The sequence below is a fragment of the Solenopsis invicta genome, chromosome 3 (assembly GCF_016802725.1).
Source record: "Solenopsis invicta isolate M01_SB chromosome 3, UNIL_Sinv_3.0, whole genome shotgun sequence".
Taxonomy (NCBI): domain Eukaryota; kingdom Metazoa; phylum Arthropoda; class Insecta; order Hymenoptera; family Formicidae; genus Solenopsis; species Solenopsis invicta.
The window spans coordinates 3160679-3174259 of record NC_052666.1 but is presented as its reverse complement, the minus strand read 5'-3'; the positions used below and the strand labels follow the sequence as shown (position 1 = coordinate 3174259).

Below are 13581 nucleotides of genomic sequence, written 5' to 3'. Positions count from 1 at the left end.
AAGACCCCACGCTAACTTTAAGAATTCACAGACCTTTCAAAATCGAATAACTTTCTATGAAACTAATTTTTACCCGAAAGTATACTACCTTGAGAATACAACTTTAAATTTTTATTGAATTATGTCGAAAATTAAAAAGTTTTTGAATATTTTTGTAAAAAAAAGTCAAATTTTGCAGTTTTTTTATTTAAATTTTTTCATTATGTTAAATTCTAATTTTTAAAAAATTATTGGAGGATATAAATAGACTACAAGGTAAGTCCAATAAAATTTTTACGACAAAATATCAAAAAACTGGCAAATGGCGTCTGATTTTGTACGAGAGACCCCATGTGACCGTTATATTATTATTTGGAAATGTAACCTTTACGGGTTGAAATAACAGTTTATAGGTATAAGTGAATGAATAATTTAAAATTAATGTAATTTTAAGGCAAGTTTTAATATATTTGAATAAAATGTACGTGTTGGTTTAACATATCATAAATGTTAATTTTACTGAAGAAATATGATTTCACAATTTCTCTCAAAGCATTTACATTTTTTATGTCAATTTTTTGCATAATGTTCGTGGTTTTCTTTGTGACATGTTCATCTTGTATACATTAAAACAAAAATTCGGATATATTAAATTTGACAGAAAATCTTTTTTTGTACAATTTTAATAAAAATTTACTTCTTCGCGCGGTATTTCAACAGCAACTTGTTGCTTCTTCTAGCTCTTTGAGAACCAAGAATGCTTTTTTCCTGTACTTCATTGATTATTGTCCTCGATCAAGAGAAAGAAAACTATTGACCGTCATTGAATGCACATTCCAATCGCAGGACGCTTCTCAAGTCAATTATTTCTCTTCTATTCCCACGATTCAGAATAACGTTCCTCTTTCTTTAGTCACACAGAAATTTCTTTTTCAAAGAGGAATCCTATCGATCGACAAATGATTGTTCAGTTAAATACACTTCGCACAATTACCAAAAGATACTCGACGCGTCATGCCGAAAATTGTCTCGTTATCTTTATCTGCGAATAATTGCATATTATTTCGAAATTCTTTCTCTTCGTACCGCCACTCGTTTTTTGATTAGAGATTTGCGATTTTACAATCTCATTGTGCTAGCACCACGATTTTTTCGTCTTGAATCGCAACGCGATATATTGTACAATTGGATATTTAAATTGCATGCTATTTAAAATCTGAAATACGCTACAAAATTGCATTCGCAATCGCAAATATTAATGAAAAAATATTTATTCATTAAATAATTATATAAATTTGAAATCATTATGGACAGAGCAAGATGTAGAAGAAACATTTGTACATGTCCATAAATAGTTTAATATTTCATTTTCCTCAAATTTAACTTAATAATAAAAATGAAAAGAATTTAGTTCAATAATTTTATTTGTATTAATTATTATGATATAATTTCTTTGTATAGTAAAATATTTATTATATATTAATTCTTTTTATACAAGCAAATCGACTAACCAAAAGTAAAAAAAACTGTTATAATTAAGTATTTTCGTACAATTAAAATGTGATTCAAAATGTTTGCGATATAAAGTGACACGTGATTCGCAAATGCGTTTATAATAGAAGAAAAATTACACACAATGCGAAGATAAAAATCGCAATACTATATCTCATTCACAGCGATTCTCAAGGAAGATCACAATCGCGATGCATAATTTTGTAAATCGCATATCTCTACTTCTAATGAGTCTCGCCGATATTATGAAATATATACGGTGAGAATAATTTAGCATGGAAGAGAGAATGGGAGATGAAAAATCGATGCTTCGATCTAAATAACGAAAGCGGCGAACATCCATCCCGAACTGTTGATACGTAACGCGAGGAAATTCCCAAGCCCGATAATCTCGGTAACGCGAGAGCGGCGTATATATAATTACGACGGCGACGGCCCTTTCCCGAGGAATCCGTCGTCTCTCGAGGAACTTCTCTTTCGTTTCTCCCTCACGCGGCACAGAAATACACACACCGCGCCCCGCGACGCCGCCGCCGCCGTCGCCGTCGCCGTCGACCGGAAGCGCATTTCCAAAAACTCGCTGAAGGCCGTCGACACAAAAACAGGTTCTCGGTCGACCGGCTGGCTGCGCGCCGCGCTACGGTTGTCCGAGACGAAATCGCCTGAATCGGACCGCAATTTAAATCGCCGCTGCGGGACGACCTCGCCGCTCGTCTTCGCCTAAGCTCGTCGATCCGCTCGGGGTTTATCACCCGAAGCCAGATATCCAAAGGCCAAGTAGAAGAGGAAGAGAGGAGGTTCATCACCGCCGCGATCAGCGGCGCACAAACTTGCCGAAAATCACGGCACTCCGTGTCGAATCACTCGAGGATGCGAGCCAAACCCGCCCGGAGCTGCGAGACTCTCGACTCCTCGAGACCAACGGGTTCAAGCTCTCCCGAGATCGCGATCAGCTTCGCAGCACCTCCAGCGCGTTTGCATCTCGACCGTTCTCTCCTCTTGTGAATCAACTACACACGGCGACAGATCAACCGTAACGAGTAATAACCGTAACGTGCTCGGCGATTTTTGAACAAAACTCCACGTCCACGGTGTACCGATGTATCGGGGCACTATCCACACCGCGCGGCGTTTGCACGCACGCACGCACGCACGCACGCACCTACACACGTTTCACCACGTTCCACGGGAGGATGCAGCGCAGATGCACGTCTCGTGCCGCACGCGCGTGTGCACACGGCCTTCGCGTGCGTATCCACCCGATCCACCAAGCGGTAGCTCGCCGCTTCTTCGCGAACCCTCCCCAAGACGATCGTTCTTTACCTCGCTGTCGTTCAAGAACTGAGATCGAGATTTCGAAAACGGAAAGCGATACCGATGGACACGAGGGTCCCTTTGCTACGGACGCGAAAAAGAAAGAGAGATAGTCCTGGCGACGAACGCGTTCAGTTTCTCTATCGCCAGGTCGACTGGCCGAGGTAGAATCGGCCGAGGACTGCAGGGACGGTAGAAGGACGGAGCGGTGACGGAGGAGAGATGGCGGTGTTTAATACACAAGAGCGGCGCGAGAGATGGAAAGAGAAAGAGAGTGGAAAAAGGGGGAGACGGAAGAGAGAGGGTAGAAAGAGAACGGAGAGAAGGGCGAAGAGAGGAGGGTTGGGCTCGAGAGCGTGCCGACACCGGTTTTGCCTGGTCGGTTCGCTTAGTTGGCAAGACTACAGGTAGAGGTCGGCTGCAACATCTTACCCTTGTGTGTGTGTGTATGTGTTTGTTGGTATTGTATGAGCACAAGTGTAGTGCGCCCGTGGATAAGTGTGTAGGCGTGTGTGTACGAACGTGTGTACGCACGCGGGACACAAGCTATGAGACATTAACTGGAATATGACACACCTTACACCAGTTGGAATTCTGCTTGTCGCGGCCTAGGTATCCGCTTTCCGTTTCTCTATTCTTTGTCCTCGAAGCACCGCGCAAAACCGGGTGGGATCATCCGGGCGAAATCACGGCGCGGAGTTTGCAGTTCCAGCGCGCGATATGAGACCCGCCGCCGCCGTCGTCACGCCGTCACGTTGCAGTCGCATTTAATTGCACTTTCCGCGCTTCAATTAAAACTGACACGTACACATTCGAGATTTGGCGGAAGATGGAGAATGAGCGCCGAAGTGGAACGAGAAACTCGGCTGAAAAAGACCGACGGACCCCGTGGCGCTCCATCGAAATCTCTAACCCGATAATAGGCGGATCAAACGCGTAAAAATATTAGCACTCGAGAAATTAGAACGCGATATTGAGATACTCGAGAAAATCTCGCCTCAAGCGATCACTAATTAAAATTCATTGTAATAAAAATGCATTTAACTGATTTAATTAATGCTACAAAAAGCAATTGTACTTTTACTTTTGAAACGTTATTTTATACATCATCGAAATTATTCTTTTACAGCAGTGATGCGCAATCTTTTTTAAATTGGGGGCCATTTTCAGAAATAAGCAAAAATCTTTAAGACTTCATAAATACACAAACACACACACACGCACGCACGCACGCACGCACACACGCACGCACGCACACACGCACGCACACACGCACGCACACACGCACGCACACCGCACGCACGACACGCACGCACGCACGCACGCACGCACGCACACGCGCGCACGCACGCACACACACACACACACGCACGCACGCACACACACATACGCACAGTGTGTGCAATGTATCTTAATATCAATAAGGAAATAAAAAAATATCCAAATAACTTATAAAAATTAAATATTGTACAAACATATTATTTATTTATTTATTTAAACTACATTTTCAAAAAACTTTTAAAGAAATACTTAAAAATGCAAAAATAAATCCACAAAACAGTGAACATTTATTTATATCAATGAAAACAAAATTGCATTATTTTCAAAATGACTAAAACTTGCAAATCACATTATGTTACTCTATTTTTATAGTTTGCATAAAATAGGAAATATGTAATTTTATATTTTCGACTATGAGTCAACGGGCCGCAAAAAATTCAGAGGCGGGCCGCATGCGGTTTGCGCATCACTGTTTTAAAGCATTATCTAACGAATATCTATATATTAAACTAGAGCGGTAATTTATAAGAGATTGCTTGAAACTTTCTATGTCTTACTATTACCTCTTTTCTTTTTCTTCTTCTTTCTTCTCTTTTTGTGGGATGTATTTGAATAGTTAGCCGCTTCATTAAATATAGAAAGCCTAAGGTGCAACTGAAAAGAGTAGACCTTATGAATCCATAAACGGAATGAAAGTTGACCTTGAACGTTTAGAAAAACGTATGATGGAAGAAATGTGTGTTCTGACGCCATATGGCTGGTTCAAAGACCGGCCAGTGCAAGCTACTAAGCACAGAGAGAGATCGATGGATTTACAAGATTAATAACGATATTTCCTTACCGCGTGAGAGAGATCGAAACTCACGTTTTATTATTTACTTTCTTACGATACATTATCTGCATAAGAAATTATAAAGGCTGATAAAACCGTCGCGATCTCAAAACAACTAAATTCTTTTCACACTTTTGTAAATGATTTACAATTTATAAGTAGCGCGAGCAAATATAAAATACATAAAAATAATGTCAGAGTCGGAGACAGGTATTCGAAAAAGAAAGTTGTATCACCGTGCGATGATTGTTAATATCCAAAAATTATTTTAAGTTCTTTCCACTGCGACTAATTTCTATATCTGTTGTGATGAAAAATTGGAGAGAAAAACGGATCCAGATATTTTTAATCATACAAGTCTCCGTTGGTTTAATTCAAAGATGTAAACAAGAAAATATAAATTTGGAGTAATCTACACATGAAGAAGAAGGGACTATTAGAAATAAATAAAATGAAGTAAATGAAATGTACGTGTTAATTTAACGTTTATTGTTAAAATTAATTAATTAATTAATTTGCAACACATAATTTGTAACATTTTAATATAAATGTGTTAATTTTGCTAAAGAAATATGCTTCGATCATTTACTTTTAAATTATGTCAGTGTTACATATTTTGTATTCATTTCTTACACATTTGTTACTTAATCCTTACTAGCCAACATAATTTTTTATTCCTCACTAGCCAACGTGGGGTTACTCGCGTTTCACGCTTCTATTAAAGAATACACTGTAATGAGATGATTTATAACTGTAATTTTACTTAGTTTCAACCTTCTAGTATACGATTAAAAAGTGAAATAGCAATAACAATTGATGAAACCATATAATTTTGGTAAATATGTGAACAAAGTTACGATAAATGCAGGGTAATTTTTGAAAAATTATAACTTTCTTAAAAGTCATCATAAAGAACTGATTCACAAAAGGAATTAAAGCTAAAGGATCATATTTTTATTAAAGAAAAATGTTTTGTTGGTTTGGATAATAATTTAATGTTAATTTTGCAACATGAGAAATGCTTACTTTATGATATAGAATTAGCGGATAATATGAGATTTTCAATAAATGTAGCTTCAATTCTGTGGGTTTAATGAATTTTAATACGAATGTAGTGTTGAAAAGTAAAAATTACATCTTTATATTTATATATTTTTTAAAACTATATATGTATAAACATGTAATGCAATACTTCTGTAACATAAAAATCAAATACTTTTATTAATAAAAAGTTAAAAGCTACAAATATTGTGTGAATATAAAATAAAATATTATAAAAAGTAAAAAATTATTTATTCCAATTTTAGCACCTTCACCAGCCAAGCTGGGGTCAGTAGTGCGCTGTGAATTTTTCACACCGACATGACTATTGAAATAATAGCAGTTAAAAAACGCTACTGCAGCACCGTATTCCCCTACCAATGAAGTTTTTTTAGTCGATGTATAGGCGCATGTAGCACATACTGGCGTATACAATACGAAGAATTTTGCTCGAACGCGAGTGACCCCACGTTAGCTAGTAAGGCTTAATAATACGTGTGCGAAGGCTAAGATAAATCTAGGATAAATTTAAGTTTAGGATATAAGAATAGCTGTAGGACTACAACTTATTGTTAGATTGAGGCGGTTTTGTTTGATGTTATGATTATAAGCTGCAACTATGTGCATACGCAAAGAGCGGTTTGGAATTGTATTCCCCAAGGGGAATCAATAAAATTCTATTCTATTCTGTTCTACTTTCTACATATTCATATTAAATTAGCATAAAGAATTGGACGGATCGTTTCAGACATGTGAAATGTGTTAAACTTAACATAAACTTTTTACTATGCGATAAAGATACCGATCAATTCGACGCTCGTAACATTTCCATTTACAAGTCGAATACAGAGCTAATCACGTTTGCGCGTACGTATGCCTGTGAGTGTGTGCGCGTGTGCGTAAACTCGTAATAAACATTATATCTTGAATTTACTCTCGTTCTCCGCGGAACGTACGGAGCTGCAGGTTCCGGCGTGTGCTTCGAGAAAGAAAGTCGTTCCAACGTAGCCCGCATTTGGCGCGATCGGAAACGACGGCTGGCCTGACTAATGATTCATAAAGTTTCATAAACTCGTAACAGAGCGCTCTCAGCGAGATCGAGCCTACTGAAACAAATCGCGGCGGTGTAGATCGTTCCGTCGCAAAGATCGGTGTAGATTACACTCGCGCGCTTTATACCGATGAGAAAAATCGCGCTCGCTTCCCACAGTGCGTACCTCATTACGTATGAATCTGATTAACCATCGCGTTGTATCTGCACGGGCGAATAACGGATTTGAAAGGGAAAATCCGACTAGGGTCCGCCCGTACTCACTTTTCGAGCGTGTCGACGACGAGAATATGAATCGCGCCGCACGAAGCGAGGAATGCGAAGACGTTACTCGTCTTTACGTGAGTTTTGGTTGCGAATCGAATCGTTCAAAAGAATGCCGATAAAACGACAAATATTTTCCTTGCCAAATGTCATGGTCTCCCAAATGCATATCTATTCAAAGTAGAAGCATGTAGAAGAAAAGCTAGAATTTACTAGCTACTTTTGTGTCAAGAACGGATTTGATTTACAATTTTTCTTAACTACGCATGCTTTCCATTTCTTATATATTGAAAAAAAAGGTTTAATAACATTTAGCCTAAATGACGGTTAAACTTTAGCAAATTCACTTCAATCAAATGTTTAGTTAATATAACCAGAACTAAACCCTACTTTTACTTTTCGAATTATTATCAAACAATTTGATCACAGTTATTATATTTAGTAATATTTATTTAAATATTGCATCGGTACACTAAACAAAATATGTTTGTCAGACCTATTTTTCAATGTAATTATTTAACGTTAAAACGGTCAATTTAACGAGCCAAATTGATTTAATTCAGGATTTACAATTACATTAATATAGTCGCTAATGATTGGAACGTTTCGGCTTTACTTAGCCTTCATCAGCCTATTAATACAGTTAAAAGTTCATCTCTTTAGAAAAGAATTTTCTTTCCTCTTAGATTTAAATTTCTACAGATAACAATTTTCCCTGAACTGTCTTTTTTTAAAAAAAGTATCGTAATTATTTAACTAACTAAAATCTAATGTTAATCTACAAATGTTATTGCGCATACAATATTTTTTTTCTCGATTTCTATCCGACTTAACAGTCTGTGTCTAGTCATTTATCTTTCTATTTATTACTAGTTCTTGATTGTTCCCAAATTCTTCTCTACTGAGTATGTAATAATAATAGCAACCAATTGTCTAGTGATAATTAGGGAAGTAAAATTAGGATTCAGTTGGTTTTGATGTATTAATTGAAGTTATTTCATCAAAACTTTAATAATCATCTGGGCTTGATAATAATTACCAGATTTCTTGCGGTTTACAAGAAATGAAAAGCAAGTGTGATTAAAAAAAAGAAAATTGTAATCATTCATTCTTTGGCATAATAAAACTTCATACATTTTATTCTCTTTCCTTACATTCTCTAAACTACAGTCTTCCTTCCTACTTTGTCTTTTCTCCTCCTCTCTTATTCCATAGCTTCCGCAGTATATTTCCTTTATAACTGTACCCAATTTATCATCCTATCCTTCTCCACTTTTCTCTCTTATCACTAATTAATTCTTCAAACTAATCTCCCTTGGCAAAAGAAAATTATGTAGAATCAAGAAATTTTGCAGGACTTGACAAAGAAATTTTCCTCTCCGAAAACGATCGAGATAAGTAGACTGTTCTGCATAAAATCGCGATATAACGTAATTATCTAGACAGTGAAGATTTAAATAGGTAAACGCGAGCACAGGCCTTCAATTACGGGATTAAATATAAAGTGCACTTAAACATGTTGCAGGCAGCAACCTTGCAGTCGCGGCGAGCAAATGTTTAGGAATGTAAAACGTTCGTGAATACGTACACGACCAGCGCATGATTCAAGCATCCAGAAAAATTCTGCGCCGCGCGTCGTGCCGCAGAAGGAGAACCGGATCCCAGAATCGTTACTGATCAGTTTAGAATAATCGGTTGCGTCAACGTCTCGCGGATCAGCGGCGGGTCGCGTGGGCGCGCAATTAAATCGTTAAATGCGAACGTCGCGGCAAACCTTGCTCCTCCCCGATGTAAAAACGCGACGCAGCGTTGTAATTCAAAAATCATGGCGACAATCGTGCGGCGTTTAATCCGCCGCGACATTCGCGAGCGAATGAGCGAGCGCGCGCGCGCGCGAGAGAGCGCGTGAGATGCAAGAAGCGATGAAAGTCACAACGGCGACGACGACGACCGGGCACGCTCGATTTGCCGAGGTGTGCAACGTCACTCGCAGAGAGCAAGAAAGAAAATCTTTCGTCAACTTCTACGGGCAAAAAATCTATTGCCAACTTCGGCCTCCGACCAATCCTGAGGACATTTCCTTCCTGTGGAATGCGCGCGACCCAGGTAGAGAGCTAGGTACCTGCCGCCTGCGGCAGGTAGTTGCTGCCTCAGCCTTAGCGGCCGGACGAAAGATAAGGCGACACGAGGGCGTGGTGCGTATTTGAAGATCTCTCGTCCTATACCGGGTGCCCAGCTCCTACCGGATCCCAGCGCGCTGCGAAGGAACGTGAGGAAATAATGAGCCGCCAATTGCGCCTCGGCTCGTAATTAGACGCGCAATTTCTCGCCTTACGTCCGCAATTTCGCGCCTACGTTCGCGTACATTGAAGTTTTACTATGTTAGATTGGAATAATCTAAGCGCGAATTATGTAAACTTACCCTCTCTATAAAAAAAAAACATATAGTTTGAAGGAACATTCAAGCTTATTAGATGTCCTTAAAATTATTAAGGAAAAATCTTGGAAAATTTTATATAGTGCTGAAATAAATTTTGAAATTAAATTAATCCAATTGCCATGTTCGACTCAAAGTATCGAACTAATAATATGTATAATTTATTTATTATGTAATTTTTATACAATTTTAAAATTTTATATATAAATTTACGTATAAATAGACGATAGGTTCTTTTTATATAAAATGTAAACGTTTTTTTAAAATAAAATTATGAAAAATATTTATTCCGTATGCATTAGTGTTGCGTTGTTCTTCATTTCATTTTCTGGAAGCAGTGTTTTCTGTTATCTACATTAAATTACCTAGATAATCATCTAGATATAGAAATAGTTTCATCTTAACTTTATCTAGAATCTAATAATGTATATTATTTATCTTTATCTTGGATAAAATACATGTGCTAGATAAAAGAAATGTTATCTTTTTTATCTAAGATAACGTATATAATGAGAATAAAGTATTGTCCTTAGCTTTAATCTCTAAGTTAACATTTATCCTGACAAGAGAATTCTTCAAAGTGGCAACAAGGTTACATTGCAAAATTTATTGTCAATATTAAAAATCTATAGTATACGTAACGTCAACTATAAATTTTTAGTTGGTTGTGTAAATCAAAATGCAGCCCAAATCACATAGATCTGTAATAGTGCATTATAAAAATTGTTCCAAAATTCGAAAATTTTCACAAGGAATTTGTCAGCCCTATTATGTGAGTTATATAATATATTCCTTTTCTTCTTAGAGCCCAATATGTCTTCTTTAAAACCATGTTTGAAATTTGGAAATTGGTTCATTGGGAAAAACTTGGCTATTTTAGTATGGAAAAAATCATTTTTGCATTTTTTTTTTTGACACTTTCTTTGATACTTTTTAAATCGTTTTTTCCGACTTTTAGTTAATAAAATTGACGTCATTTTTTACTATATTAAAAAACGAAAGGATTAACCTATTATTAAATCTTTATAACACACATAAAGCATTTTACATTTTAATAAAGAATGGGGTACTTTTAATTATACCCCAATTTTCGGTTAGAAGGCAAAAAAAAGATACATCGGTTCTAAAGTTAATTTGACATTGCGTATTAATTCAAATATAAAGCAAGATACTCTTTTTCAGATAAAATTATTTGAAGAACTTTTGTTTTTAATAAATATTTATAAATAAAAATATGAACATATCGTTTTTATATCCAAAATTGTTTTTTTTACTTAATTACGATATTATTTAAAAATTATCTATAAGTCCATACGTAATTTTATCTTCTATCTAAGTTAAGATTAAATCATCTTTATGTTTAAGATACATTTACATTTGTGATTTATCTTATCCTTATCTAGATAATTTTAAGTTGTCCTAGTGCGACACTCCCTAAAAGAAATAATAAAATGCAGAAAGAGAGAAAGATATTTACATTATAATTTTATATTATACTTAAAATCGAAAATCTAGTTTTAAGAAATCTTGAAATTTCATCCAGCTTATGAAATAACCGTATAATATCTCAAAAAGATCTAGCTAGTTTCAAGTTAAAATCCGGTTATTCTATTAACGGTATAACATGGCATTTAAATCTCTGCATTATTTTCTTGCTTCCTTTTAGACGGAATTTTTCCTCACGTTCGAAGATACCGGGACACATTGTATACATGTCACTCTGACCTCCCCGCATTTTCACTTGCCCGTTCGTTTACCTGCACATTTAATGCGATTGGTAGCGCATGTGCTAGCCAACACAGTCGCGATCATTGTGCAGGTAAGTAGGAATGACACGCCAACAGTTTCCTCTTCCTCCATACTCCGTTTTCGATATTTTTTACATTATTTCGATTTCTTTTAGAACTTCCGTGCGTAAAAAGGAGTGCAAGCAGAATTAATCAAAGCTCCTTCATAGGCACAAAAATCTGTGTAGTAATTATTTAATTGTGAGCAATACTTTGCTTACAACTGTTACACATGGAAAAACTGTTTTGTTGAAATAATCTAAAAACTTAGGTAGATCTGAAAATAATTTTGTTGGACTCCGACCCCATTAAAATAATTACCATATGTAGGACACTCAGACCGGTTGCCAAAAAATTTTTTGCAACATTATCATTATGCTTGAACGTGTCGTACATGTAATTATTTTAATGATCTAACAAAATTAATTTTAAATTTGTACCTAGCTAAAAATTTTAAATGTTTTTAAATAGCTATTTTAAAATTTTAAATATTTCTGCAAAATAATAATTTTTTTAATGCAGAATTCGAGATGGATTTTTCAATTATTTCATCGATTATTTGAATACCTTTTATTTACTTTTAACGATTATATGTATACAAATTTCCGATAGTGGAAAGAAGCGGTGTTGAAAGTGTTAACAAGGTAAAAGCGCGGTAATTATTGCTGTGCTGTCGTTGGAAAGTTGGGAAATGTAGAATGCATATTCCGATACTAGGTTAGGTATATTTCCTTTCTGGATATTTTTATAATATTATACATAATTAATCCAAACTCCAAAATATGAGCTACTGTTCTATTCAGGTTTACTTATGTCGTATTTATTAAATCGCGGTAACCCTATTATTGTTCTCATATTGCTTCTTCTCATTCGACATACGACATTTCCTTTGTGTTAATTTTGAATATCTACACACAAAAAATACGTACTGTAAAATTGCTTAAATTAAACAAATATTAATCTTGTATTCTTTCAGGTGTTGTATAAATTCATATATTCGCAAATCTATCATAAGTATCAAATTTTTTTAAAATATGTTCTGAATCTTATTGTTAGTAATTTAATATCAGAAATATTAAGTTGAAACAAAAGTTTTTCATTTTGTTTTTAGTCGAATTTTTCTTCGATAAAATTTTATATTTTTTGAAAGAGTATAAAGTGTTTTTTTAGTGTTTAATAATATATAATAATGAGTTTTTCTATTTATGATGTATATATTTTACAACTATTATCAAGAAAATATTCTTTATTAAACATAACTCTTATTTAAAAGAAGAAACGTACACTGCATACGCTTTTTTTAGCAGTAGAATATCTTTATGTGTTAGAAGCAGTGTTTGGCGTTATCTATATAAAATTGTCTAGATAATCATGTAGATAAAGAAATAGCCGCATCTTTATTTAGATTATTATATTGTACGTTATCTTTATCTTTATCTTAGATAAAAGAAATATCTTTCTAAATTATCTGAGATACTGCAAATAACGAAAATGAAGTACAGTCTTTAGCCTCAGCTTCCAAGTTATAATTTATTCTAACAGATTTTTTCAAGATAGCAAAATTTATTGCCAGTACTGAAAATCTATAGATATATAATTCGATTTTTACTGGCAATATATATCGAAACATTGTTCAGATCAACAGTAATGCAATATAAAAATTTCTCTAAAACTGTAAATTCGAAAAGTTCCAAAAACTTTTGTCACTTGTTATATAATGGGATTTATATTTATATAGTTTTTCTATTTTTAATTTTGATTTTTATTTGCATAATGATTAAATTTAATGAGAAATATTTTTTGTTAGTATAATTATTTAAAAGATTTGTTTTTAAAAATATTAGTTTAGAAATATAAGTATAAACATATTTTATATCCTAATTGTTTTTTTGTTTAATAACGATATTATCTGAAAATTATCTAGATAAACCTATAAATTTTTTTATCTTTTATCTAGATAAACGAAAATTAATTCATCTTTATCTTATGTAAGAAACATTTATACGTAATTCATCTTATCTTTATCTTATCTTATTTAGATAAATTTTAAGTTATCTGAGCCCAACACGCGTTAGAAGGATAT

At 34.9% G+C, this 13581-nt stretch overlaps 1 protein-coding gene across 10 annotated transcripts in view; it reads right to left on the bottom strand.

Moving 5' to 3' along the window:
• Nucleotides 1-13581, bottom strand: part of LOC105202902 (tight junction protein ZO-2) — a 54564-nt gene that overhangs the window by 36696 nt on the left and 4287 nt on the right. For 4 of the 10 annotated variants that reach the window (XM_039446890.1, XM_039446893.1, XM_039446891.1 and 1 more), the window contains exon 1: nt 2815-3980. The exons of 5 other annotated variants lie outside the window; for them this stretch is intronic. The gene's annotated coding sequence lies outside the window, so the exon portion shown is untranslated. Of the gene's footprint in view, nt 1-2653; nt 3981-13581 lie in introns of those variants that run through there. One more of the 10 variants, XM_039446892.1, reaches the window with a different exon arrangement.